Raw genomic sequence first — 14461 nt, 5'->3', positions numbered from 1 at the left:
AAGAGTTCCTTAGAGTTTGAGTCGGCTTGCAAAATACGATTGTTGAGTGACTTTTTTTAGCAGTGATGATGGCATCTTTGTAGGTAAGGGAGGCAAGAAGGAAGCTATCTTTATGCTCATCAGACGGGTAGCTTTTCCAGCGATTTTCCGCACAGCATTTAACTTTGCGGAGGATTCTTAACTGTGGAGTGAACCATGAGTTAAGATGTGCTCGTGGTTTGGGCTTCCTAAGTTTGATGGGTGCTATGGTGTCTATAGCCGTGAGCATGGTTTGGTTATAGGTGTCTGCTAGGGACGTGGGGTCAGAGCATGCGCTGGTAGCCGCGTTGAGGGAAGGGAGTAACAGAGGGAGGAGTTGTTCCTTGGTTATGTTTTTTTTACTACGAGTGGGGAGTGCTGGGGCTATCGGTGTTGGGGCTCGTGGGATTGCTTCGATATTGAAAGTTATGATATGATGGTCAGACCATAAGCATGGGGTATTCTTGCGGACCTGGATATTGCAATTGGAACCGGCTAACCAATCAATGGTCCTGCCTTTGATATGGGTCGGTTCTTGGATGTACAAGGTGAGGCCAAAGTCTGTTAGAACATTCTCCAAATCAATTGCCACGGGATCTTTTGAGTCACCACGACCTAGATTGAGGTCGCCTAGGATGATTGTTTGTGACTTGTTTTTTGTTTTGTCGAGGAGGAGAGTAGAAATTTCACTGACAAAGGTGGGTGCCGGAGCAGGGGGCCTATAGATAAGGTGAAGGGTAGCTGTTTGGTTGGGCATTAGTAATAGTTTGATTGACAGCAGTTCAGCTGATTTGAGTTTGGAATCAGATACCACTCTTAGGTCAAGGGAGTTTTTGTGGATGAAGGCCAACGCCACCGCCTCTGGATTGGGCAGAGGCGCGGTCACAGCGTGTGATGCTGTAGTCAGGCGGTAAAGCCAGGGATAGAGCGGGGCCAGATGCGGCATGTAGCCAAGTTTCAGATATGGCGATGAAATCAAGGTCAGCAGTGGTGATGAGGTCGGCTATGTCTAGAGCGTGTGCTGTGAGAGATCTAGCATTAATAAGAGCGCCCTTGAACACAGGCAATTTAACCCCTGTGGTAATGGTTTTGCATATAGCGGTGGATGAAGGTGAGCTGGGTGGAGTATGTGAGATTTGCTTAGTGGCATTGGTGCGGGAATGTCATAGGCGGAATCTGGTGCCAAGTCTCTTGTTTCTGAGAATGAGGGGGCAAGGTTGGTTGGGAGTGGGTTTCATAGCAAAGTGTTCCAACCAGAGAGCTGGGTCATTAAGGTATTGGTTAAACTGGTTCCTGGGGTGGTGGGCACCTGCGGTGGATGCTGCAGGACTCATAGGTGTAACGCTCACCTGACTCCCACGTAGGCGCTGGTCTAGTCTGGGTTGCTGTGGCCTCTTCGAGCGTGATGCGGAGAACTCGGAACACCGACTGAACAGGACCCTCAAATCTTGCTTGTCTGGCCCGCAGGAATATCCTTCTGCAGATGAGAAAGGGGATTAACAGTCTGCATAATAGTGTGCTTGCTCCCCTCTTCCCCCCTTCGTTCTTCTCTAACTTCCTCCGAAATACCCGGTTGAAGCTCACCTTATGGTTTGAAAGGATGAACTCTCCATCCTGCTTCTGGTGCAGGGGCGCGTGTTTGTCCAGTTACTTCACTGTTTTTCAGAATGGCGCTGGCAAAATCCACTTGACTTTTCCGAGCGGAACGCCGTAAGTATGAAGATTACAAAAGTTCAAGTGTAAAGCCTCCTTTTCTGTTGCCTTCCTAACCTGTGATCTGTCCTTTATTTCATGTGCAGAATGAAGGCGATGCGTTGAGGGATTGAATTGCCGATGGTAAACTTAGGTGAGTTAGCGATGGGGGCGATCCCTCTTAATGTCTTTATATTCCTCCAGTAATGTCTTTTGTCCTTTCCCCATAGGGGCCAGGGTGCGGTACCTGCCAATGAAGTGGCGCCGACCCGAAATGAGGAATGGTCCACCAACAGAAGACCAGTAAGTGTTATGGCGGAAAATTAGGCTTTCCTCATATGTTCCTTCTGCTCACCTTTTGTCTCTTCTTCTCTCCCCTAGGCGCAGAGATGTGGCGACCAGTGCAGACAGTCGCGGTGGAGCCAGAAGAACTCCCGAGGACAGGTGAGTGAAGCGCGGCGCTGCAGCGAGCAAGGCGGTGCTTTTAAATGAAAGTCTTTTCTCAGAAACGCTGGCGTGAAGGTTCCGGATGCAGGTAAGAAGTTTGATAAAATTCTTGGTTTTCACCTTTCTCTTCTCTTCTTTCCTTACAGGTGTTCCAGCATCGAGGCAGGTGTGGCTGGAGACCAGATGCAGGAGGAGACACGGTGAGCGTTCAGCTGCTTGGATGCAGAACAACGCGAAGCGTGAGCTACTGTCTGGGCGTGGCTTAAATAGCCTCCAAAGTAGTTCCAGGTAAGTATCCTTCCCTGGCCACGTCCGAGTGACAAAATAGTCCCAGTGAAAAAATAGTCCCTTTCAGGTCTCAGGGAGGCCTGAATCTTGCAGCATGGTCTGCATCAGGTAAGTGCACAAAACACCTTCCTTTATGAGCCTGGCGCCTATGGCGCCAGGACTGATGTCCAACATGAGCCTGGCGCCAACGGCGCCAGGACAGAGTCCAAAGAGCCCCTATAAGGGGCCGCTGGGCTTTTACCCGGGGGCATGATGCCTGCTCCTGGGGGTGCTGGGCCTGGCCTGGTGCTCCGGGGGTAGGCATCATGACAATAGGGTTCGTTATATGGGTCATAGTTGGTAGAGCTAAATGGTATAGGTTCAGGCAGGCCAGATTATAATGTGGCAGATCAGGTTTAACCCCAAGGGCAAGTGTAGTTTCCGCAGGTAATTGAGTGACTTGGGTAGCGTGTGGGGCTAGAACGTGGTGTAGTAGAACGATCACACTGATGTGCATGATGGTAGTGCCAGCTACCTGAGTGGGATACCTATGTAGTTGTTCACATGGGACAAAATTGGGTCTCATTAGATGGGGCAGAGGTATCTCAGTGGCTGAGAGGCACAGGCAGGGCAACATCTAGATTTGACTGATCACAAATGGCTAAAAAGCACAGGCAGGGCAACATCTAGATTTGACTGATCACAAATGGCTAAGAAGTACAGGCAGGGCAACATCTAGATTTGACTGAGCACAAATGGCTAAAAAGCACAAGCAAGGGCAACATCTAGATTTGACTGATCACAAATGGCTAAAAAGCACAGGCAGGGCAACATCTAGATTTGACAGATCACAAATGGCTAAAAAGCACAGGCAGGGCAACATCTAGATTTGACTGATCACAAATGGCTAAAAAGCACAGGCGGGGCACATCTAGATTTGACTGTTCACAAATGGCTAAAATACACAGGCAGGGCACATCTAGATTTGACTGATCACAAATGGCTAAAAAGCACAGGCAGGGCACATCTAGATTTGACTGTTCACAAATGGCTAAAATGCACAGGGCAGAGTAACATACACCTTGACTAGAGTGACGTGGCAAAGATAGGGAAGCGATAATAGGTATGTGATTCTCCATTGCATGCTAGCTGACACAGAGTGTCTATTGGTGAACACATACGCTCCAAATGCAGATGCCCCCAAATTTTTTGACTGTGTGGCCACCCTGCATATGAGGTATATTGGGATCCCAATCATGTGGGGGGGGGCATGAACCTTATCTCAGACAATGTGCTAGACAGATCGGGCACTGCAACCAGAACTATGTCCAGAGCCGCCCATCAGCTCCACGCACACATGGCCTCCGCTGGCCTATGTGACGCCTGGAGAGCGCTCCACCCACTAACTAGGGAGTACACGTTCTATTCCTCTGTGCATGACAGCCACTCTAGAATAGACTTATTCCTCATATAAACTGGGCTAATGGGGAAATCCTCTGGCATACAGATACTACCACGCACACTCTCGGATCACTCCCCGGTGACACTCGAGATCACATTGCGACCTGCCTGTCCTCAACATTCCAACTGGTGCTTCAAATCAGAGGCACTGCAGGACATAATCTTCAGAGTTGACATCCTGGCAGACATTAACACATTCTTCGATAGCAACAAGCGTCACGACACAACTGATGGGACCCGGTGGGAGGCCTTTAAGGTTTTTATTAGGGGGATGTGTATCTCCAGCGAGGCGGGGGTCCTAAAAGACATCAGGAATTCCCTACAGTGCTCCGAAACCAGACTCAAGGAACTGGAGGATCAATACATCTTTGCCCCCACCCCATCCATACTGGCGCAGATAAGGTTGGAATTAGAATCCTTTGAGTCGCATGCCCTCAGGGAGGTGTGTTACTATGCCCGACCCACTGCGGCACGGAAATATGGCGAGGGAGAACAACCCAGTCGTACCCTGGCCAGCCTGGCCCAAATTGAGGGAGGCAGATCACGAATCGACAGTATCAAGGATGACTGCGGTGTACAGCTCTCGTCTGACCAATCCATCCTTGAGACCTTTGCAGAATTTTACGCCGCCCTCTACGGTCCACAGCACAAGCACAATCCACAGGACCTCAGCCTCCTGCTGGATCGAATTCCCATGACCTATATATCCCGCTCAGTCAAAGAGCAGCTAGATGCCCCCATCACCCCTGACAAGATAACCAAGGCCATTGAGCCCTTCCTAAAGGCAAGGCTCGCGGGCCGGAAGGCCGTACTGCTGAATTTTATCAAGAACATGTTGCACTACTGACCCCGCGCCTACACGAAGTCTGGACTGAATTGCTCCGCCTAGCTACTTTCCCTCAATCCCTGCACGAGGCCATTATAATTGTGCTACCCAAGCCGGGTAAGCCCCCAGATGAGTGTGGCTCCTACAGACCCCTCTCCCTTATAAACACAGACACCAAAATATTTGCTAAGGTCATCGCGAACAGGTTCCTCCCCATCATGTCACACCTGGTCCACCCAGACCAAAGCGGCTTTGTCCCTGCCCGCTCCACTGCCTTAAATATCCGACGGCTATTTAATGTCATCACTAGAATCGACCCTAAGGCTAACGCAGTGGCCGTCACACTTGATGCCCAAAAGGCATTTGATGTGGTCTCCTGGCAATATGCGTGGGCGGTACTGGAGAAAATGGGAATCGGCCCTCGCATGCTTTCCTACATCAAATTGCTGTATACAAATCCAGTGGCCAGAGTCCTGGTCAACTTTCGCACATCAGCTCCTTTCACCCTTCATAGGGGAATGCGCCAGGGATGCCCATTCTCCCCCTTATTATTCGCAATGGCCATTGTACCTATGACAGATAGTGTGAGAGACAAACATACCCGCAAGGGAATACGCCTGCGCGACACACCCGAAATCATATCGCTGTACGCGGATGACGTACTCCTGTATGTCAGAGACCCCTCCGTCCATCTAGATCCGATCATCCATGAGATAACAAAAATCGGTACATTCTCAGGCTTCACTATAAACTACACCAAGTCAGACATTTTTCCTCTCACAGCCGCAACTCCCCAACCGACATGCAAATTCCCACTCCGGTTGTCCCCAGGAGGCATCAAATATCTCGGTGTCCAGGTATCCCTATAGAGATCCTCCTTACTGGCTGACAACTATATTGCCACTGCGAAATATGCAGAATCTAAGATGGCTAGGTGGCACAACCTCCCCCTGTCCCTCTCAGGAAGACTGTCCCTAATCAAAATGGTAATAGTTCCAAAGCTCCTATACATATTTGCTAATGTCCCGCTCTGGCCTGGGAAGCACTATTTCACAAACCTACACGCTGGTTGTGCCCAACTCCTCTGGCACTCTGGCGCCGTCCACAGGAAATGGCAACACATGACTCTACCTTACGAGAAAGGGGGATTCAACGCCCCAGACCTCACGCAACACATTGGTATACATTTTCGGACCCTCCCCCCCATGTCAAACTCGAGATCCTCGCAAGCCAGGAGGTAAATGTTATATCCCTAATTCTCTACCACTCGTACCAAACTGACGCCCCAGCTGATCCAGTAGCCACCACGATCATGGCATGGAGGTTAATTCTGCAATCCTACTCTGAATGCCGCCCGTACCACAAGTGGCTACCCATATGGCTATTCCCAGGCCTTGCCCCCACACAAGACAAACTTCTCATGCGACACTGGCTGGATTTAGGGTATCGGGCGCTCTCTGACCTGTTCTCGGAAGGGAAATTCATCACCCCACAGACATGGTGGCCGGGACACTCGAAAACAGCATTGGAACTGCTGCAATACTTCAGGCTTAGAGCGGCAGTATGTGCAATGTGGCCCTCATATCCAAATGAACCCCCTGAATCCCCTGAGATCTGCTACATAGCTAACTCTGCAGGAGCCAAGGGCATAACATCTGCCCTATATAAGCCACTCATGGCAAAATCTGCATAACCATTCCACAAACTTCGGGAAACATGGAGCAATGAACTAGGGTTGGCAATTACTGATACACTGTGGACCAAAATGTGCATACATACACGTAAGGTCTCCCTTAATTCCAGATTCAGATGCATGCAATATAAGCTTCTCAATCGCCTGTACTACACCCCTCATAGGGTGGGGAAATTCACACATAACCAACCCCATGTATGCCCGAAATGCAGATCCGGTGAAGCTGACCATACCCACATATTCTGGTCCTGCGGGGCACTGGCCCCATTTCTGGGACGCTGTGCTGAAGGCCTTCTCGGAAATGGTGGGGTTCCAAGTTGATCCTGACCCCCTTGCTGTGCTGTTTGGGCTATGGGAGGGAACTGGGGCGAAGAAGGCTGCCAGATTCTTGAATGTTGGGGCCATAGTGGCTAAAAGATGTATCTCACAGTGCTGGAAGCGTCGCTCCCCCCCTACATTTGAGATGTGGTTAAAGGCCCTTACCTGGATGCAAATGTGTGAAGAGGACTACATCAATTCCTTGCCTGTGAATGCTCGCCCCAAAAATGTGTGGACAGAGTTTTGTAGCTACTTGAACAGCAAAGCTGAGTTAGAGCTCCTATCCTCGCCCTTGTCGCCGGACCGGGCGGATACGCAATCCGGCCCTGAGTAGCGCCGGTAGGCCATATTCGCCCTCTGCTGATGTGCCCGTAAACTGCCCATGTGCTGCTCATTCTAAATGTGTTAAATGTAAAATGCTAATTGATCATGTAATGTGTTCTGCACCTGCTACTTTTCCTTGCCAATAAAGAAACGTTTTAAAAAAGAATCAGACCTCCCATCCATTTGTTCTGTGTGAATGCTATCTCATCTGTTCTGTCCTCATCTCCTTTCCATCTCTTGCCCTCTCTATCTGTATCTAGAGATGTACTTGCTTGTGCCTGGTCTCCTTTTCCTTTTTCACGTCTCTCCTTGTCCCTCGGGACGTTGGAGGTGATATCTCTGTCTCTGTCCTTGTCTGGGTTTTCGTCACTACTTTGCATAGATGACTCATATGCCGGGTTGCTATATCTCGTGGCTGCTTTAAGCTCCCTCAATGGGTATAATCCCGTAGTCTTTACTGGCTTCGCTTTTTGTTTCAGGTGGGCCGGGTGGCGCAGAAGGCTCTCACCCCCCTCTGGCATACGTTAAGTATCCAATCCAACGGCAGCTACTTATCCTCTTGGTACATCTTGCAAAGTTCTAAACTAGCTAGGCGTTTGTCCAACTTTTTGCCCGTGTATGTGGCGTGCAAATATGTTGTGATGTGTTACATGACTGTTTTAGATAGCGATCCGCCCTGGGGCCAAGGCATAAACATTTTGTTTGTGGTTCCTTTAAACCATTCTGCACTGTACTTTTTCAGCTTAGGTGCATGTTTTAGCAACAGTTTGCACAAGTGTATTAATGGTGTAACATCTTACATGCTTAAGTCTGTTTACCTTCCCTTATATAACACTTTGTTAGGCATTTACATTTCTTAATCAAAACCAACAATATGAGCGAGCACCAATCGTCGTAAGCTCCAATCCTGTTTTTTCACCAAAAATTATTTTTACTTTTCCAAACAACAAACATCAATTCATATCATGCAACATCCTAGCTAAACTATCGTGCACTTTTCATGTTAATTCCTCCAAAAATGTTCTTACTTTTATGACGTCAGAGGAGGAAAAAAAAACACAAGACAGACGAGACAGACTAGGAAGACTCCGGCCGGCTACATGAATCTCCAGTCTTCTATCGTTATTCCGACATGGAATGTAAGCTCATCCCTTTCAGATCGCTTCTTTCATCAATTCTGGTTTCCTACTGCACCCTACTTTTTCGGACTTTGAATGCAGGCTTGTTCTAGCGCTATATTAAAGTGCAGGTATCTGGACGTATCCTCTCTCTAGCTCAAGTATCCTCCTGGGATCTCTCTACTCGGGTATCCTTTCCCGGTATCCTCTGTCTTTAGCTCTGCCCCCCTCGAGTCAATATTTCTTTCCCCTTTTATATATACATTCTACTCTATCTCTGACATTATTTTCTGTCCCACCTCCCTCCGTTACCTTCACTTACTTGTTCTAAGGCATGCACTTTTTGCCAAAGCGTTTAGTCTTTTTCACTCACCGTTCACATGTTTTTCTTCTCTGGATACTCGGAATCACTGCCTGCGTTACCGCCTCTCCTGCTTTTCGCTCGATTGGCTGCTCGCAGAAGTGGGAAGGGCTTTGTGGGAGAAAGCACAGGTTCCTTCAGACCTCAACATGCAGGTTTTACACTTTAGTCTAACCACTATCTACGGGGAGCTTCTCGGTCTACTTAGCCGGATGGCAAAGGACTCTGAGATATTGCTGAGGACCTAGTGTCACTTATGTCGACAGTAAATGGGTGTCTTAACTAATCAATAGTTGATAAACCATCCCCTCTCTCTCTGCTACCAAGTGTACACTAGGACCCCAACTGGCCCATAAAGCTGGGGGTTGCCCAATAGCACTTTAAGATGAGGCAGCAGCACCCGTGAGATGTATGGGGATGCAGATTAATACTCTAGCATCAAATCAATAATGACAACTCAATGGTTTGGCAAAGGGATTCCGTTTAATGACAAGTACAAAAAACGGGGAGTTCATGAATATCAGCAATCGCTCGATTTTCCTTCTCGCTTCAACAACTCCAACGAACTTCATAAAAAACACATCATTTATACTAAAAACTTGTCATCACTGATGTGTAACGCTTAAAAACGTGGCATGCAATTCTATTGGTTCTCGGGAAGGTAACTTTAATATAGGTACTATATCTGTATATGGTAAAGGAGTGAGGGGATTGGACAAACACTGTCAGGTGGGGCATCTAAGCCCTACCTTCAAAATGGCTACTGGAGACATCACTAAAAGCATGATGTCTCATTGGTTTTACTAACTATAGGACCCTAGATTACTTGGTCCACTAAGATTGGGCTGGCAACAGTCCCACTCACACTTTTCCACTTGCCTAGCAGCATGCAGAATAGCTGTCCAGGTGCAGGGAGCTTGTCTGCACCCCCAGCTTCTCTCCAATTATTGTTACAATCAATCATCACTTTAGTGGTCATATGTCAATTATTCCTTTGTGGTTGGCCTCAAGACTGCTTCTTGGTCTGGAAAAGGTACGATATCTGTGCATGGCACAAGGCACATGTAGATGTGAAAGTTTCATCCCTTCTCGCTTGGCTGGTCATGTGATTCAGACACTGTGATATCGTCTTATTCTTCATGCAATTCGTGTATTTGATTTAATTATGCGAGCCACCTGCCTTCTGCGACTTATCTTGACCTTTCTGAGCAGGATACCCTGTTCCTCTGTAATAAATTGTATCCACTGTTGGGCTATTCCAGCCGATACGACCCTGCCTTCCTGGCACAGTTAACGTACGTCTGAGTTTCTCTCTGTCTTTAATTCTCGTTTTGTTTGTTTGCAAAGCTCTCCTCTTTAGACCTTTAGTAACCTTTGGTAGATTCTGCTTTTGTGCATAGTGGAAGTATACTTACATAAAGTTCTCCTTTTGAGGTAGATATGTATATGTGGCGCTTAGCCTTGCAATTCTTTGCTTCTTGTGGTTTCATGCATATGTACACATGTAGACTAACTGAATATCTTCATCGTGCTCATGGCATAAGATTCTGACATTTGACATTGTTATTTCCCTTTAGGTTCAGGATGTCCTTTATCCATGGTGTTTCGTCTCTTTTCATCATTCGCAGGTCATCATATCTTCTATATGTGTGTCAGTCTGGGTTCTTGTGACGTCAGCATTTGTCTTCCTTCAGTATCTTTTTAGCTTCTTCAGGGACTGCGTTCTGACAATATTCATTCTGTTTCATTTGTCGATATGGCTTTGTCAATGGGTACCTTACTGTCCAGGTTTTCTTAGGTGTCGGTACTTCAACAGGTGCTCTTCTTCTGATAGGTACTGGACAGAGCCCCACTGCGGCTCTCTGCTGGTTTATTTGCTCATCATACGTCACATATTTTGGCATGAATGGTCCTGGTACTTCAAAATGGATGGGTGGAGTGCACGTCGAGCTTTGGACCTCCTCTACACCATGATCAGTTGTAATTTGGTCAGACATACCCAAACCCTTTTCTCTAGCTCTTTCCCTCTTTCCCTTCCCTGCTAACCTCCCCACATCCACTGAGTATGGCGGCCTGGTCCTTCATGAATCTTATAGATTACCAGGCCCTCTACCCAGTTGGCACAGCACCCTCCCCCTCTCAGCATTGCCCTTGTGGCCCCCCTGCCTGGTGACTGTGCATCCCACCCTTGGAATTCCTCTGCCCTAGCACTTAGTCAGTGGCCCCTCCCTTGGCTCCCCTCGGCAGTTCCCTCCCAGGCTCCAACCAGCACTTTTCCATACCTTGCTCCCTCCCCCTTCCCTTCCTATCTCCCGCACTTCTCTTCACCACACTTGCACGTCCAAATGTGACAAGGCCTAATAGGACCACAATTGTATATTTACTGCTTTTGCCACTGTTACTTACCGCCCTTGTTCCCTCCCGACTTTGTCTGGTGGCGCCTTGAAACACCATTTCATTATATAGGCGACTAACAAATGCTCAATAAATAAGTAAATACATGCAGCTCATGCAATTTGCAAATATTGTACTTAGTAGTGCACTTTAGATCCGAAAATGCATTACATTCACACAAAAAAAGGCCTGGGAAATGACAAGTAAATATTTTATTAAAAACACTTTACTTGAACATGCTGTCAAACTTTGGGTCAGTTGAACCACATTCAAGTAAAATTTGCAGCAGTGGATTTATCCTACAAGTGACTGCCACCATGTTGACAGAGGGGCAAATTAATACAGGATCAAGTCATTTTATTTGGTGGATAAGGTTTTCCAATTTGAGTGTTTAGGTTTTTCCCACATTTAGATTGCCTGTCCATCTCCACTACTCTATACACATATACACACCCATTTACCTTATGCATAGTCGATGTGTTTGGATTTGGGAGAAAAACGAGTGAGTTGTAGGTTTATCTCACTGGGCCTCACAGATGAAATGTAGCAAAATGATTCAAATGCCAATGTGGCTGCCTAAAGAAGAAGATTTCAGACCAGCACCCATCTGTCATATCATTAAAGTAAAAAGAAAAACACCTTCTATGAAGGGCCCCAGGCAAAATGTCCTTAAATCAAATTTGTGTGAGTCCTTAGTAGGCCTGTACCGAATAGCATATTTAATATTCGACCGAATACCGAATAGTTTGTCAACTATTCGGCCGAATATGAAGTCGAATAGTTGTTTTATTTCATAAATCATGTCCCAAACTTGAAAAAACACTTACAAAAAATAAAATAAAGCACCATTTTAAATGCATTCTATACTTTTATTTCTCTTCATTGTAATTAATGAAGCATATTTATTTAAAGTATAAAAACCAGAAAAAAAGCAGATTTTACCAAAATGTAGGGACAAAATGTATAGAAGGTTGTTGCATACTCAAAACCAGTGCCAGTCAAAGTAGGAGGCTACACAAATGCAAAAGGACTCGATTGCAATGAACAAAATGGATATTGCCAATTGCAACTGCCTTTGTGAATCAGACACATTGCATTCTCTATCCAGTTGAAAAGTCGCTTCAGTGGAGTTTCAAAACTTCTTTGCAGCTAACATAGAAATGTTTAAAATGGTTCATTTCGGCTCATGCAGGACACAAGTCAAGAGGAAATCTGAAATGCATGACCTCCATCTCACAACTATACACCCCGGTCCCTCATAGGCCAAACAAAGGAGAGGACTTTATCAGAGAGGCTGTTGGTGTTTGGTGAATGGGTAAGCACTCGTTCATTTATTACAATTGATTGATACAATTGATTGATTTATAGCAATTTGTCTGGTCTTGTGGCTAAGTGGCTGGTGTAATTATATTCAGTTTTGCAAACTGAAATCTATATTTGCCTTTCTGAGTCCAAGTTGCATTGTATTCAAATGAGAATGACTAAGGATTTGGCAAGTGCCGAATAGCAAGACACTATTCGGCCAGAGCCGAATAGCTTTTTTTCAGCCGGAATTCGCCCGAATACTTACTCGAAGCCGAAGTTCGGTACACCCCTAGTCCTTAGTTCTTCCTTCGTATATTAACAATCTCTATTGCAATTCGATATAATGCACGTATACAACTTCATAATGTAAGGTTTCTACAGTTTAATTGAAGTTAGGATCATAAATAGCTGGCATGAAAATTCGAAAAATGACATGATCGCCAGATAGTCCCTACATTTTAGAGTTCCAAAATCATCGTTCTTGCGAATGAATACATGTTTGTAGTGTTCATTTATGAACTGGGTGCAAATATATAGTCCACAAGATTATTTGTGTTGTGGTGGTTACATTTCACAAGTCTTGCTGTCCAAAGTCACATCTTAGTAGGTAAGATTACTTGCTCAGACAGATTTGTGCTGATTTTTTAAAGTACATCTGTCATTTCACAGTATTATAGGATCATAATGGATGACGATTCATCCTGCTGTGTTCAGCTTTATGCGGCGTCCACCGTGGTGTTTGGAGTTGCACACACCGACCTCCTGAAAATTCAGTTGCAAGTAGTCTTTGTTTGGATCATGTCTGCTCGGAAAAGGCTGCCTGAAACCATAATGGCAAATTATTCAAATAACGCAAGCAAATGGTGACATTACTTCTGGTGCAGGTATAAACATTGCTTGTCCAAAAGCAAAGACTGTACAGAAATGAAGGAAAGGAAAGACAGGATAACCCACCATCAAATAGGGCCTTCAATCATGGGTTGTTAGTCAACATCAGATGTAAAATGGCTATGTCCAGGTTGTTACCGTCCCCATTTGTTGTCCTATATCGTATTTGATCCTTTAAAGTCAATGGTTGTGCCAAACATTTATATTTAAAGCTGCTGTCCTGTCAACTTGAGTACTTGATTGAATTTCTTAATCTGACCTATATGGCAAACACCAACATCAGAGAGAAATACCTTCCATGTAACCATACACAGCGGAATATTAAGCTGTTCGAAGTCCCAAAACGATTAACAATCTAGACATAAAACCTACTGACAAAGTGGGTTGCTTTGTAGTGCAGGGTATGAACAGGTGATATGTCAATGTACGAGAAATAAGCATCAGCATTTACTACTAACTAAATAATCTTCTATTGGAATTGTACTAAACCTAAGAACTTGCTATTTCATGCTCCCCTCCCCGTATAATTGCAGCAGACTGACTGTCACCAGCTTTGGCTCAATTCTAGAGACCCTTTACACATTTGTGGATGTCTTCCTGCATCCCCTCACTGTGAAAACAGGCCTTATATCAAGGACAGAATGACAGTCCCCAACCTGACTGAACAGTTGCTTTTCCATTGTACTATGGAAAGGTTAGTACATTTAGACAATGAATCAATATAAACCAACATCCCCCAACTTGGACCAGCCTTATTGCACCCATAGCCATGAGCACATGTTATGAAATAAGGTAACTTGCCATTGATTTCATTATTTAAAAAATGTTCATAAACCTGAGAATAATGTCTTGTAATGTCAGAAATGAGGATGTTTTTTACCCTGACCTTGCCATAATGTATTCAGTAAACTGTGAAACAATGCATCTCCAGTAAGAGACCAGCTTATTCTTTAAACTGCCTGAACAACGATATTAAATTCATGATATTCTCGAGCAGAGAAAAAATTGAGTTTGTGGATTTCAGGATAAAAAGAACTGTTGAGCCTCTGAGTTGCTCCGTCTTCAGGAAACTCAGTGGCCGGACACTGTCCTCCACCAGGATTCATCTGATTTGTGGTCAGTTCTTTTATATATGCAGGGATTGTAGTAATGAATACGTAATGTGTATCCAGGGTTTAGATGCCAGATTGCATACCAGAGACTACCAAAATAAACTACTGAGAAGTAATTTTAAAAGCCATTTTCCCCCAACAGGAATCACTGTTGACCACCAATCCAAAGAAGGACAATGAAAGGATTTTATGCAGTATGACTTTAAATCCAGACATTGTAGGAATCAAGAAGGCCAT

The sequence above is a fragment of the Ambystoma mexicanum genome, chromosome 12, assembly GCF_040938575.1.
Source record: "Ambystoma mexicanum isolate Mex_15411 chromosome 12, UKY_AmexF1_1, whole genome shotgun sequence".
In the NCBI taxonomy this organism is placed as follows: Eukaryota; Metazoa; Chordata; class Amphibia; order Caudata; family Ambystomatidae; genus Ambystoma; species Ambystoma mexicanum.
This window is presented reverse-complemented; position numbering follows the sequence as displayed.